The sequence below is a fragment of the Chanodichthys erythropterus genome, chromosome 3 (assembly GCF_024489055.1).
Source record: "Chanodichthys erythropterus isolate Z2021 chromosome 3, ASM2448905v1, whole genome shotgun sequence".
Classification (NCBI taxonomy): Eukaryota; Metazoa; Chordata; class Actinopteri; order Cypriniformes; family Xenocyprididae; genus Chanodichthys; species Chanodichthys erythropterus.
The window spans coordinates 57,494,139-57,508,828 of record NC_090223.1 but is presented as its reverse complement, the minus strand read 5'-3'; the positions used below and the strand labels follow the sequence as shown (position 1 = coordinate 57,508,828).

Genomic DNA, 14,690 nt, shown 5'->3' with positions numbered 1-14,690 from the left:
TCTAACTCCTGTAAATAGTATGTTCAGACTGACAATGTACTTCAACAAAAAAATAGTTCCCTTTATCACTTCATTCAAATGCATAGACACAATATACATTATATTAACATAAAAGATTGTATTAATACGCATTAATTTACTGTAGTAACTTTATAAGATGAACCAAAAATTATTTATACACACTAGGTTATGAGCAGGTGCCAATCAATGTATTTGTTTATTAAGTAGCGTAGTTAGTGGCATTCTATGCTGAAGATGTACTTTTGCTGTTTTCTTTTGTTTAGCTTAGTGTTTGTGTTGGGGTTTAGTTAATGTGTTCATGATCTTGGTGTCTATAGATTCCTTGTGTCATGCTGAATCCAGGGATACCAATCGTTTCAGGATCGGATGAACCATGTGTCCGCCATTTTGAATTTTGTCATAAATTGCAATATCTTTTAAACAATTTGACATATCGGCACAAAAAATTGGTAGATATAATCATCGGCATGTCCTGAAGGTACCTGAGAACTTTTAACACAGTGCCACCTAGTGTCCCAGAGAACAATTTTTGCAAAAATGCTTTTGAAAACGTTCTCCAAAATGTTTTGTGTAATTTTGTTCCCTGGCTCATGCCGATTCAAATGAAGTGTCATTTTCCTTAAATGTACCTGTCCACCATAATAAAGTAAATGAAGAAGAAATGTTTTTTCACTACTCCTCCAACAAATTTTTCACAATTTTGTCCGAAATCCACTCACATGATCTTTGGACCAACCAGCACAGAAATTACAGAACAGATTTTTTATATTCACTACCGTTCCCGAGATACTTGTCTCTGAATGTGACCTTGCTTGTGTTTGTTGTCTTATGTTAGTTAGCTTAGTATGCTAATTGGTTATTTTGTAAAAATTGTATCTGTTCCTGATATTGTTTCTGAGAATGATCTAAACTAAAATGAATAAATATAACATGGTACATTTTTATAAAAATTCTTCATTGCGAGTTCATTCTCACATGAACTACTGAACTTCAGCAGGTGTGTGAACATGTCTGCCCAGTGGTGCAACGAGATGAGTGATAGGCACCTGACCCAGACACTGTGGGTTTGAGTCCTGTGTGATTTCAATTCCTTTATTATCCCAATAAGTATTCTTCTGATTAAAAATCTATTTTTGTTCATTCTGTGTTCATTTTCATCCCAGCTTCTGATCATTTTGAGTTCATTCTTACCTCTACCTCTGAACCCACTGTTTTTCATATACATTCAATTTCTGCTGTTTTTGCTCTTCTTGCTCTGCTCTGCATTGCATTGCAACTCATACATTTGAGTACTTGAAATGCTAGCTGTGTTGCTCTGCTTGCTTTACTGTTCTCCTTGTGGTGCCTTGCTTGCAGCTATATTTAAAGTTTTTTACTCCTCTATTGGCCGGGTGTTATAACAACATCTAACCTCAACATAAACCAGCATGTTTTGTCATTTAGTCCTAACCACCTCACCATTAGCAGGATCATACAATTATAAATAGAACTGTTACATGTAAAAAAAAAAAAAACCCTCTAAAGAACAACCATATTTTTGGACTGTATGACTTTACTCTTTAAACTGTATAACAGAAGAGTAACTATATTTGCTTTATTCATAAAACTCCTAGGAAACCCATTAAGCTGGAGAATGTGGAAGTAAAACTTCACAATTATATGCTAGAAGGAACTACATCCTCTTCACATACCGGTCAAAAATACTGCTGGTGGTGTAGGATTATCTTTTAACAACACAATAAAAGACAATCAAAAAGTATAAAACTTGGAGTAAATTCTCAAAATGACCTCTCAATATGAAAGGGTAAGTATATTTTATAACAAAATTAAGCATTGAATGTATTAAATGTCTGTATGTTGATTTATGATCTATTTTCAATGTATATAATTCTGCACACATTACTTAATCGTTAATCATCACCTGATAGAGAAACTTTGGATAACTTTCTGCAACTCACCTGCTTATTACATCTGTCCTCTGCTCCTATTGTAAATAAGCCTTGTGAAAGGACATACCTGTGTTGTCTTCTTCAGCCTATGACAATATCACAGGTTATAAAAAATATTAAGCAGCACAACTGTTTCCAACACTGATAATAAATCAGCATATTTAGAATGTGCAAAATTAGATTTCTGAAGGATCATGTGACACTAAAGAGTAATAATGCTAAAAATTCAGCTTTACATCACAGAAATATTTTAGTATAGTATTTAAGTATATTAAAATTGTAAACCATTAATTATTTTAAAATATTACTGATTTCTCTGTATTTTTGATCAAATAAATGCAGGCTCTATGACTTATTTAAAAAAACAAACAAACAAAAAAACACTACAAATAGTAATGTTTCCAAACTTTTGACCTGTCCTGTACATTACATGTACCGCTGTTTGGAGAAGAGTGATAGCTATTGCTTTCCTCAATTCCTCCACTCCTTCTGCTGTTTCAAGGAAAACAATTGGCTCCTCAGTAAGTACAAATTCAGCGAACTAAAAAGAAAAAATAAGCAGTTTTATTAGAAAGTAAAATAAAACATAAATTTGACTTTAACAGACAATGTACACCATAATTAGCAATTTAATTGTGTTTCCTGAGATCATACTTTAGGGCACTGACAGTTTAGGAGAATGACATAAATTAGATATATAATAATAATTGAACGCAAAGACACCGCAGGATATGCCATCTTGTTATTTTGGGTAAGGCAGCGTATCACAGGACCACCTTGAAATATTGCATCCCTTTTGTTGCATAAATAAGAAAATAATCAATGTTGTGATCCTGGAACAACTTTTTCTGCAGAAATACTGTAGAGATCAGTTTTGCACATCAGAAGCACATTTTTGTGATGAACAACTTCAAATACCTTGTTACATCCTGGCATTTTTGCAAGGTTTGTAATTTTTGAGTCAGTTTGGAATGCTTGTTACCTCACTTTCAAGCTCGTTATTTGGAGAAATTTATTCACAGACATCACAGACATTTTTTCCTGCCCATACCTGTTGAACAACTGTATTGATAGATGTTGCTTCATCAAGTTTCAGGACACCCTCAGTCATTTGTTCGATTCCTGTGACGGCTTCAACAGAACGGTCAATATGAAAAAAGGAACATTTGCTTCTAGTTTAAAATACCTGGGGCCTATATGTATAAAGCAGCTCAGAGTAAAATTTTAGTGTTAAATGTGTCAAAATTCTAAGAATGATGTAATTATACTCTTATTCCTAGACTTAAGATTAAGTGTGATTCATTAAGGTCCCTAAGTGTCAAGACTAGGTCTTAGCTCCTAAATTATTTAAGAGAGCTAGAGAGGGATCTTAATCTAGTTAGGTGTAACAAGATGGCAGTAGAGAAAAGGAGATACACGCTTCCCAATCATGATATGCTGTATTGGACTTATATGATGACATGTTGATAAAACAGTGACATATGATAAAATGATATAAACTTGATTGTCAATTCTTTTAGTAATTGACCTAATGAGAAATGTAATAAATTTAAATAAATGTAATATTACTTAAACAATAATTAATGTTTAATACATTTAATGACTTAATATAAACTTTTTATAACTTTAAATATAACAACTTCTCTCACTCTACAAATCAATGCTCTGACTGTAGAAATGAAATAGTAATGTCCTTTTTTTGAAAAATGTAAAAATGAAGCAGTGCACCGGTGATGACTTTTTTTTTTTTTTTAATGACCCTAAAATTTTGCTTAAACCATCTAAATATGAGGAAAATATTTTATTTTATTTTTATATTTATATTTAAATGTTTTAAAATATGAGGGAAGAATAAAACTAAGCAAAAGGTATTTATCGGACAACATTTTTGGCAAAAAACAAAATAGAGCTTTCTGAGCTTGTTTCAGAAAAACAAATAAGCTCAGAAAAAGCACACACAAACTGCAACATATTTTATATTATTTCATTGGTGCCCTCTTTTGTTTTTACATGCGTTTATAATTTCTTTGCATGACAGCCTGGCCAAAAATAATTTGAAATTTCATTATCACACATGAAACAACTGACTCCAAGCACAGCTATACGATATGTTTACATCTTAAGTTTTGATGCCAAAACTTGTTATTTTAAGTAACTATGAGCCCATTATGAAGACTAGCCAAGTCCCTGTGCACCGGAAGTTGCAAACAACTTTTTTCCAGTGTAGTGATGTATTTCCAAGTGAAACAGAATATTAAATGGAGGGCAGGGTTTTACTTTAGCGCTTCTCCTCTCAATCTCTTGTTCATAGCAGACTAATGGAGTGGAGTGGAGTGGTTAAGCATAAGGTCAATTTTGATTTCATGATGACTTTAATCAAAGAATAATTTACAATGATCACATAAAGGTCAACAAACACCAACATCTGAAGTTCACTAATGGGATTAAAAAGAAATTGGTTGGTATTTGTCAGATAAATTTGAATTAGCTATCATGTAACTGGCTAGCAGAGCCAAACAGCATTGCACTTTTTCACGTCCTTGCTAGGAACATAAAAATGATGATAGTAACTATTAAGCACTACAAGACTTTCTGGTCATGGTGGGGGTGTTGCTACAGTTTCTAAAAACAATTTTAAAAACTAAATTACATACAGATGTGTATTCCAGTTTTGAGGTACAGTTAATGAGAATTGACATAGGGGGACCTGTATTATATGTACTGGTTCACAGGCCTCCTAAATTTATCATTGATGTACCGTAATTTCCGGACTATTGAGCGCACCTTAATATAAGCCGCACCCACTGAATTTGAAAAAAAATATTATTTTGAACATAAATAAGCCGCACGTGTCTATAAGCCGCAGGTGCCTACCGGTACATTGAAGCAAATGAACTTTAAATAGGCTTTAACGAAACACGGCTTGTAACAAAAATAAATAGGCTTTAACGAAACACGGCCTGTCACAAAAATAAATAGGCTTTAACGAAACACGGCTTGTAACAAAAAATTAAACAAAAAAGCAGTAGCCTACCAAGAAAGTCATTGGTCACTATCTTCCTCCTCCTGTGCACTGAAACCACTGAAGTCATCATCTTCGGTGTCGGAGTTGAATAGCCTCAGAATTGCTTCATACGATACTGGATCGTTTTCATTGTCGCTCTCGTCACTTTCATCCGGAGGCAAATCCTCCGCTGAACCATCTTCAACACGCAGCAGTCCAGCCTTTCGAAACCCGTTGATGATAGTGGATTTTTTGACACTGCTCCACGCTGTCAGGACCCACTGGCAGACTTGACCATAAGTTGCTCTTCGCATGCGGCCCGTTTTAGTGAAGGACTTCTCCCCACTTGTCATCCAAGCCTCCCACTGAACACGGAGCGCCACCTTAAATGCACGATTTACACTGATGTCGAATGGCTGCAAATACTTTGTTGTGCCTCCAGGAATCACAGCTGGAAGTGAGTTTGTCCTCTTGATGGCTTCTTTCACCGAATCGGTTATATGGGCCCTCATGCTATCCAAAACGAGCAATGCCTTGTTCCTGTGAAAGAATCCTCCCGGTCGCTTGCCGTAACACTCCGTATGCCATTCATGCATTAGGCCTTCCGTCATCCATCCTTTCTTGTTGACTTTCACAACAATTCCTCTCAGGAATTTTTCTTTTGGCATCGTCGTGCGTTTAAAAATCACCATCGGTGGAAGCTTTTCTCCCGATGCCGTGCAGCTCAGAACACAGGTGAAGTGCGTTTTTTCATGCCCGGTTGTTTTCAGAGTGACGGATGATTCACCTTTCCTGTTAACAGTCCGAGTGAGAGGCAGGTCAAACGTCAGAGGGACCTCATCCATGTTTATGATGTCGTGCGGGCCAATGGAATGCTCCGCTATCTTTGCATCAGTGAATTTGTGGAAGTTTGAAACTTTTTCTCGTAGTCGGGAGGGAGCTGCTGACACAGACTCGTACGTACCCTGATGGACAGGCCTTTACGTCTCATAAATCTGAGACACCACGATGCTCCACCTCTAAAATCCTCAAACTTCATCGCGGTGGCGATTGTTTTGGCTTTCAGTCGGATCTGCACAGTTGAAACACCTCGGCCGTCTGCTCTCTGTGTGTTGACCCAGTCTTCGAGCTCATTTTCTAGTTCGGGCCATCTGCTTTTCTTCCCTCTGAAAGCTTTAGTTGTCTTTTTGCACCGAGTCAATTCCTCACGCTGCTGTTTCCAACGTCTTATCATCGACTCATTAAGACCAAGCTCTCGTGCAGCAGTTCTATTTCCTTTTCCAACCGCCAGATCAATCGCCTTCAACTTGAAAGCTGCATAATATGCATTTCTCCGTGTCTTTGCCATGATTAGGGTGACAAAATGACTACCGTAATCAGAATGAAATCAGCGCTCGATTTAATCTAAACATTAAACAAAAAAGTAGTTTGATCTTAACCCGTTCGGCAATTTCATCGGTCTAATGAACGCTTCATGCTGCCAAAAAACAGAGCACGTCACAGAATTTTTTTTTATTTTTTTTATTAATAGCGGGAAAATTCCATATATTAGCCGCGTCATTGTTTAAGCCGCAAGGTTCAAAACGTGGGAAAAAAGTTGCGGCTTATAGTCCGGAAATTACGGTATTCAACAATTTTCTGAGTTCATCTTTAATACTGTGTCTCACTGTGATAGACTGTTGATTCTAGGAGACTTTAATATTAACCTTTGCTGTCCATCAAAACCTTTGGTGAAAGAGTTATGTCTCATTGAATCTTTAAATTTGTCACAATTACATTTTAGCACTACTCATAATTTGGGGCACTAACTGGATCTGTTGTTGTTACATGGATTTTCTTTAAAAAAAAGAAAAAAAAAGAAGAATTGATACTGCCATTTTAGACCATTTGCAAATTGTGAATCTGAAAACACACACTTGAGGGAGGTGACAGGCCAGCTCAACTGATGAGAAAGCTCAAGAAACTCCTCCACATACCTCTCCAAAGGCCGACCATTCTGCCGCAGGCTCCATAGGAGGTCCTCAAACAGGATCATAGTTAGGTTGGTTCTTTCTGTTACGTGACGTTGTAAGGAATTCTCACAACGAGGAAGAATGCAGGAAGGTAGACTTTAATCACAAATATCCAGGAAAAACATAGGAGGATGCTGTCTTCTTTGACCAAGTAAACACTGAAGAGATGGTGGAGGAGATTTTTACTAAATCCTGCTCCTTTCCATAGCTTTCCTGGGCTTAATGGGAGCAACAGAGTCTACGTGTTGTTACGTCCCAGGACGTATATTGTTGCATTTACACCGCAGGAGCTGGCTGTTTCCCACAGAGAGTGTGGCCTGTCTCCCCTCCCAGAACTTTTGTTGTCTTGGTTGTTGTGAAAGCTTCTTTAAGAGAAAACCTGTTGTATTTGCTGGTGTGGCAGTTCTTAATGTTGCAGACGCAGTAGGGAGGCGGGTGCCTTTTTGTTTTTACTAACCCCTGTTTTCGGTTAGTGAGGCAGTCAGGTAAGAGATTTGTTGTTTATTTGATGTTTTGTTTCGATAGGTTATTTAGACTCCCTTACTCCAGTTAGCTTACTCCTTTTTGTTTGTTACTTTGGCTTTAACCCCCTCCCGAAGCTACAAGCGTCTTGTTAGTTATCCTTATCATTTTGCCTTATCCTTGATTGTTATAAGAGACTTTGTTAAATAAACCTTTTGAAGAGTTATTTTGTGTTCGTGTGAGTTCTGGGAGTGCGGACTGAACCAACTCTCTCTCATTTTTGCCCTGTGTTTTTGAAGGGACATATCTTTTATTACTTTTTATTTCTATATGTTGCTCTCCCGCCACCCCTAGACAAAAGGGGGATGTAACAGTGGTTAAAGCTAAGCTCAGCCTTGGTTAAATGATAACACCTGGGGGGTATTCCAGAAAGCTTGGTTAACTTATCATTTGGTAAACTATAACCTCTGGGTTGATTTACCCCAAACAGGCATGCCATGAGTATGTTGGTTCCAAAACACCTGAGAAGAGTTAGTTTAATTAACCTCTGACTGGTTACCCAGAGTTAATGCACGTGCACGGTGCATGTATAAAGACATTTTCAATGGATCGACGATTTCACGAGTCACCATGGAAACTCAAAGCGAAAAAAAGACAGCGGCGTATTTCACAGAGGCGGAGTTGGAAGTTTTAATGCATGCTTATGAGGAGTTTAAGCCAATAATATTAAAAAGAAGCAATACAGCTACATCGGCTATAAAGCAAGAGAGTTGGCTTGGCAAAAAATAACGGACAGAGTAAATGCGTGTATTAAATTACAAATTTGGTATTGGCTCCCGTTTTATTGAAATGCAAAATAATGAAGTACATCCTTTTGAATGTGTTAAATCACTATGAAAGCATTTACTTTTCCTGCCATTTATTTTTTTTAGCTTGAAATAATAATGTATATTTCTTATTTAATAAGGTGTAATCCTTCTGGAGCCACAAGAACTTTAAGCCAAGTCAAAATGAAACACAAAAACATTCTGCAAAAAGGTAATATTTGATTACACAATTACTGAACTATTATTATAACAGGATTTAGTATATTCATTCTGTCATTCAGCTAACAGAAAGAAGACTGAAGCCCGTCTAACTGGCGGGGGGCCACCACCACCTCCCCTCACCCCATCTGAGGAGCTGGCTCTGTCCCTTAATAAAGGGCGACCAGTGGTTGCTGGCATTCCAGGGGGCAGTTCATCACACATACTATGCACCACAAGTGGTGGTGAAAAAAGGGTGAAATGTAAGTTTACCTCTATGATTTATCATTTTTTGTCCTGATAAATTACTATCTCTGTCACTTAAAGGCTTTTTGAACAAGATTAATTTTTTATGTAGGCTTATTTTATTTAACTGCATATGATGTATTATTTTCTTTGATAATATTGAGAATTTAACGGGTTGTGTGTTCTTATAGATCCTGATGGATGGATTGTATTATTGGACTCTCCAGAAAGAACACAGTCTGTCACAGTTATAAGTGATTTGTTGTCAGGTACTTTTAGGTTTTTTTTGTATACTTGAATATTTGTCTTGTAGGATGAAGATGATGATGACGATGAAGAGACCACATCTGCTGTGACAGAAGTGGACAATGCTGGTAGATCCACTGAGGTATGATGCATACCATTATGATGTATGGCCCCTTTTTGCATTAGAGTAACAAACTGTCATTGTCCTTTCATAGTACATACCTAGGGATTTGCCCACAGATTAGGGTCCTTCAGCCTCAGCACACAATCTAAGCAGGGTAAGAATTTGTGTCCATGTGTCCATATTTGAATTTTATTGTCTGACCAAACAATCTCATTTATTACATTTTTCCACCTGAGTTGCCAGCAAAGGAGCTGTATAAGGTCCATCTTCAAAAACAAATAAGAAAAAGTGAAATGGAGATGGACCTTATACAGCTTCAAATGGAAGAGAAAAGGCTCCTCATTAAAAAAGCAGCACTTGAAATAGAATTACTTGAGAATCGCCTTAAGGTGAGAACTTGTCTGAATATTAATCTGTTGCATGTTAAAAGTGGTTTGTCTGTCTCTATGAATGTGTAAAGCAATATAAAAAAAAAACATTAATGAATTTTACTTTTATTGTTTTTCAGGAAATGAAGAAATAAACTGCCTGGCAGACCAGTGCAAAAAAAAACTAATAAAAGTAATTTTGACAAATCCTGTCTCTCAAAAGTCTTCCGTCTCTGTTGGCCTCTAAAATCTGTCGGTGTTCCTCTGGGCCATCTTCCTCAATACAAGGAGGGTGGCTCTCTCCTCTTATAGTGGCAATATTGTGAAGCACAACACAAGCCACAATAATGTCGCATGCCCTCTCTGGACTAACCCGGAGCCCACGCAGACACTGAAACCGAGATTTGAGGATCCCTATAGTCATCTCCACCTTGGCCCGTGTTCGGCTGTGAGCCAGGTTAAACCGTGTCTGTGGTCCAGGCTCAGGTTCAGGGTAGGGTGTCATTAAATAGGGCAGACAAGGGTATCCTCTGTCCCCCAGCAAGTAACCATTGTACTGTCATGTAATGATTGAAGTGTACAACACAAATATAGTAAAAACGAAAAAACAAATTGTATAAAGCAAATCATACCCTGCTGAAATGTCTGGCATAATGATGACTCGCAGAAAATTCTGGCATCATGCACAGATCCTGGCCATTTTGCCTCGACATTGGTGATGATTTGGGTTGCCTCACATATTTCCTATAGTTAGTGGAAAAAGTAATGACTTTGATGATTTTAAGAAGGGGAAAAAATTAAGTTGTTACCTGCACATTGATACTATGAATAGATTTCCTATTAACATAGTCTCCCTCATTTATTGATGGAGCTTTAATAGGAATGTGAGTGCCATCAATGCACCCAATTACATTTGGAAACCCTGAAACAGAAAGTTATGGAAGTATGAAGTGTGTGCATAATGAATACATGTATAGATATTAATAATATGACTAAATATTAAATATGCATCATATATTTTACTACAAAGGACAAACCTGCCACTCTGTGGAATTCGTCTTTAATAACAAGCAGAGGTTTATGGCCAGGGAACTGTACAAACGTGGGTAACAACTGTACGAACGGCTCTACACACAGTTGCCTTTCCCACATGCTCTGAATCGCCCACACTGTACAAAAAATGGCCAGACGCAAAAAACCTAAGTGCTATGCACAGAATATTTTCTGTGCTAAGCGCAGAGCCGCGGTTTTAAAAGACGTGTTAAATAAACTAATGAATCTTTTGAAAAACGATAACGCTCTTTTAAATATTCATTAGGGTATGCAAACACATCAATACGCGGTCTTATAACCCTCTCCCGACGAAAAAAAAGTTGTATAACTTGTGCTTCTATGTCCACAGGATCCTCGTCAAAAGGGCACGCCATGCTCACCAACCTTCTGAAGCGAAGTTACACTGAAACATAACCTGCTCTCGAGAAGGTTATCTTCAGAGTCAGTTGCTATGGTTACATACATACCCAGAAAGTTACCTCTGTTTTTGGAACCGAACGTTGAGGTTATCCACGAACTTACCCTTAAACATACTCAGGTATGTCACATAACCTGCTTTTTGGAATACCCCCCAGGCTGTGTAGTTGACATGGAGATAATATTTTGCAAAAGAAAAGAAACCTGTTCTCAATTAAATATTATAATATTTGTATAAGATATTAGTGATATACAGGTTTTCCTTACCGAGGTCAGAAAATGTCGTTTGCTAGGGAGGTACGGGGGCATGCTCCAGCGAGAAAATTTAGATTTCCTTGGTGTACATATGTGCATTTTTAAGGCATTTCAAGGCCAACAAATTGGATAACAATAGTTTTAAAACCATGTCAACAAATATGCATGCATAGTTTTGAGGCAGCTTTAATCGCATATGGTAATTTCATGACTTCACTTACAACAGAATAACGACGGGCATTGCTCGTAGTTTCTTTTGCGCTTTATTTAAGCTATAATAAAGTATTTATTTAATTTAGTATTTATTATTCGCATTTGCGCATGCAATTCTTGAGTGCGTGCCGCGAGCACAGTATAACGGCTGATTGGACAGTCATGTTCATTTTTCTGAGTTTTACCGACATAGCCTGACAACATCTCATCTGACTGCAGTTCACAGTTGTTCAACTGAAGCTCGCTCATCGTCATCTTTTCCTCGCTCGTTTGACTTGCGCCGAGGCGAAGCCGTAATGTGCGTCTGAAACGTATCCCGTTTGTTGTGGTCGTAAAGAGACAGTTCTATATAAACACAGCATTTTACTTGGCGATGTTTTAAAAAAAAGATTTTTATTTTTGGTATTTTATATGCTCTGTTGGTGGTTTGTGGTGTAGCATCACCCGGGGGAAATATACATAGACCAGAAGGGGGGAAATAACCCCATCCCCCCCTACAAATCGCACCCTGGTGATATACAACAACAATAGGCAGCATATTCCCCAAACCTGCAGCTCCTGTCAAAAAACAACCAGACCGTTATTTCCGGCATGACATTCGAGTCTGTCCCAAAAATACCTTTCAATGCGCCCTCATGGACTCGCGCCAAGGGCCCTATAGGTCTGCACTACATGACGTCACCAAAGTGTGGACTCTGAGGAAGTCCACAAGTCCAGAGTGTGCCATTTGGGACAGGGCCTTAGGCCTTACTGCTCCTTTTATAGTGAGAGGCTACTTCCTACTACCTGTCAGGTGATTGGTCACATGACAGGTGAAGTCTCAGTTCTTAAAGTCAAACACAAACATTTAAGAGGAGTAAAATGGACAATGAAACATGTAAAACCTATTAAACTCTGATACACAAATATACAGTTATATACAGAGTGGTTAAAACATGTTCCTTATGTGGCAGTGTCACAATATTATTCCCATTTAAGTTGTTCATCAACAGATTTACTAACTTGTTTTCATCCAGTTACCTACAGTGTATCAGTGTACCTACATCGTTCCCTATTCAGGGAACTAAGGTTACATACGTAACTGAGACGTCCCTTTCAAGGGAACTTGCGCTGCGTCAATCGCTGTGGGAACGAAAATCCTAATGTCACCATATGAACAAGTGACAGTTCGTGTGACTACCTTACAAACAGACCACAGTATGTCAGGCTTCTTGGCTGTGTGTCTGAAAAGGTGCTTTGCAGCATCGGGGCTCCACAGGGGACAGTGCTCTTTCCTTCCTGTTTACCCTTTATACATCAGATTTTCTTTACAACATGAGCAATTGTCATATTCAGAAGTTTTCAGACGACACAGCTATTGTTGGACGGGTATCAGATGGGAATGATCTAGAGCAGTGGTCGCCAACCTGTTGATCGCGATCGACTGGTCGATCTTTATCACTGTTCCAGTAGCTTGTGAAAATAATATAAATATGAGTCATATTTATACGAGTACATAAATACATTATATTTCTCCAGTCTTTGTAGGCTACTGTATTTTTGTATTTATTTTTATGTTATTTTCGGGAGCTACTGGGACAGACAGATAAAGGTAAATAGCCCACATAATGTCTGAGTCTGTAAAAGGCCGTAAACAAGAGGCCAGAAACGCTGAAGACGGACGCGAAGAGGAGAAAATTCAGTAGCAGGCAGAGAGCAGCTCACTGTTCACGGTGCTCGAAATATAGGGAGAAAATATAAATGTTGAATTGGGGGTGAGGGCTTATATGAATGCATCTCTAAAAGGAGATCAGTCTTCAGAAAGATTTCGATGGCAATGGCATTTTATTTTCCTCTTACTTCAGAATAAAGTAGCAAATTATTAGCGCATTTCAGCTTTGTTTACAGCAGTAACCAAGGAAACACTGTAGCACTGCTGCTCCATAAGCGCCACCTGCTGTCAGAGAGTGAATCTGCATCTCATTCAGCCTGCTGTTTTCGTTTCATGCTTTTTTTGTGTAGGCATTTATAATTTCAAAGGCAGACTGTTCTGATTTTGCTTCAAATCTTGAAATTAAATCTAATTCAACTAAAAAAAATAACTGCTCATGCAACGTGTGTAGCATCTTTGTTTGGATTGTGATTAAAAAGCAGTAGTTCCCTCTAATTTGAAATGGCTTTGTATTTTTGTTTATTATAATAATATTAATAATAAATATCTGCAACCAGTATCAGAATCGGCCAACTTGCTTGTAATAAGTAAATAAATAAATAAGAATCTAAATTGTCCATGAAAAAAAATAGTAGTCAAGTCAAGTCAAATTTATTTATATAGCGCTTTTTAAAATTGGTAATTGTTTCAAAGCAGCTTTACATATTAGAAGCACAGAAAAAAGAGAAGTGGTTAAAAATAAGCTGTACAAGCAAGTGTGGTAATATGTAACATATACAAGATGGTGCTACATTAAGCCAATGTCGGCTGACTCCCAGGGGTGGAAAAAAAACCCTAGGAGAAAAACCCAGCGTGCTAACACTGGGAAAAAAGTCCTAGGAGAGAAAAAACCCCTTGGAAGATATATATAATATATGGCTATGGAGATCAAAATCTGAATTATACATTTTTATTATAGAGATTAAAAATAGATTATATATAAATATATGTAAGCGGATACGGAGATTAAAAATCTGAATTATAGATGCAACCAGGTCCAGAAAAAAGGTTCTCCATCTGATCTGGATACAGCCTGGATCCAGCACCCGGCAAACCTCAGGATAAGCAGAGAGACAGATATTAGCGTAGATGCCATTCTTATTCTGATGTACAGGTATATCTAGTGTTATAGGAAATGTTCTCTGTTCCGGCTGACCTAATTATTGCAGCGTATAAAACCTTTAACGGATTTGAAAAATGTTAATGTATTGATAATGTGTTATGTGTATGCAAGAGCAAAGAGATGTGTTTTTAGTCTAGATTTAAACTGACAGAGTGTGTCTGCTTCCCGAACAATGCTAGGAAGATTGTTCCAGAGGTTAGGTGCTAAATAGGAAAAGGATCTGCCGCCTTTAGTTGATTTTGATAGTCTGGGTATTATCAACTGGCCTGAATTCTGAGATCGCAATAAACGTGAAGGACTATAATGCATTAAGAGCTCACTTAGGTACTGGGGAGCTAAACCATTTAGAGCTTTATAAGTAAGTAGCAAGATTTTAAAATCTATACAATGTTTAATAGGGAGCCAATGTAATGTTGACAGAACTGGGCTAATATGGTCATACTTTCTGGTTCTAGTAAGAACTCTAGCTGCCGCATTTTGGA

General features: G+C 37.6%; 2 pseudogenes; both read right to left on the bottom strand.

Annotated features, from left to right (window-relative positions):
- Positions 1–14,690, bottom strand: part of LOC137005020 (putative nuclease HARBI1) — a 170,817-nt pseudogene that overhangs the window by 147,537 nt on the left and 8,590 nt on the right.
- Positions 9,642–11,650, bottom strand: LOC137014025 (putative nuclease HARBI1; annotated as a pseudogene).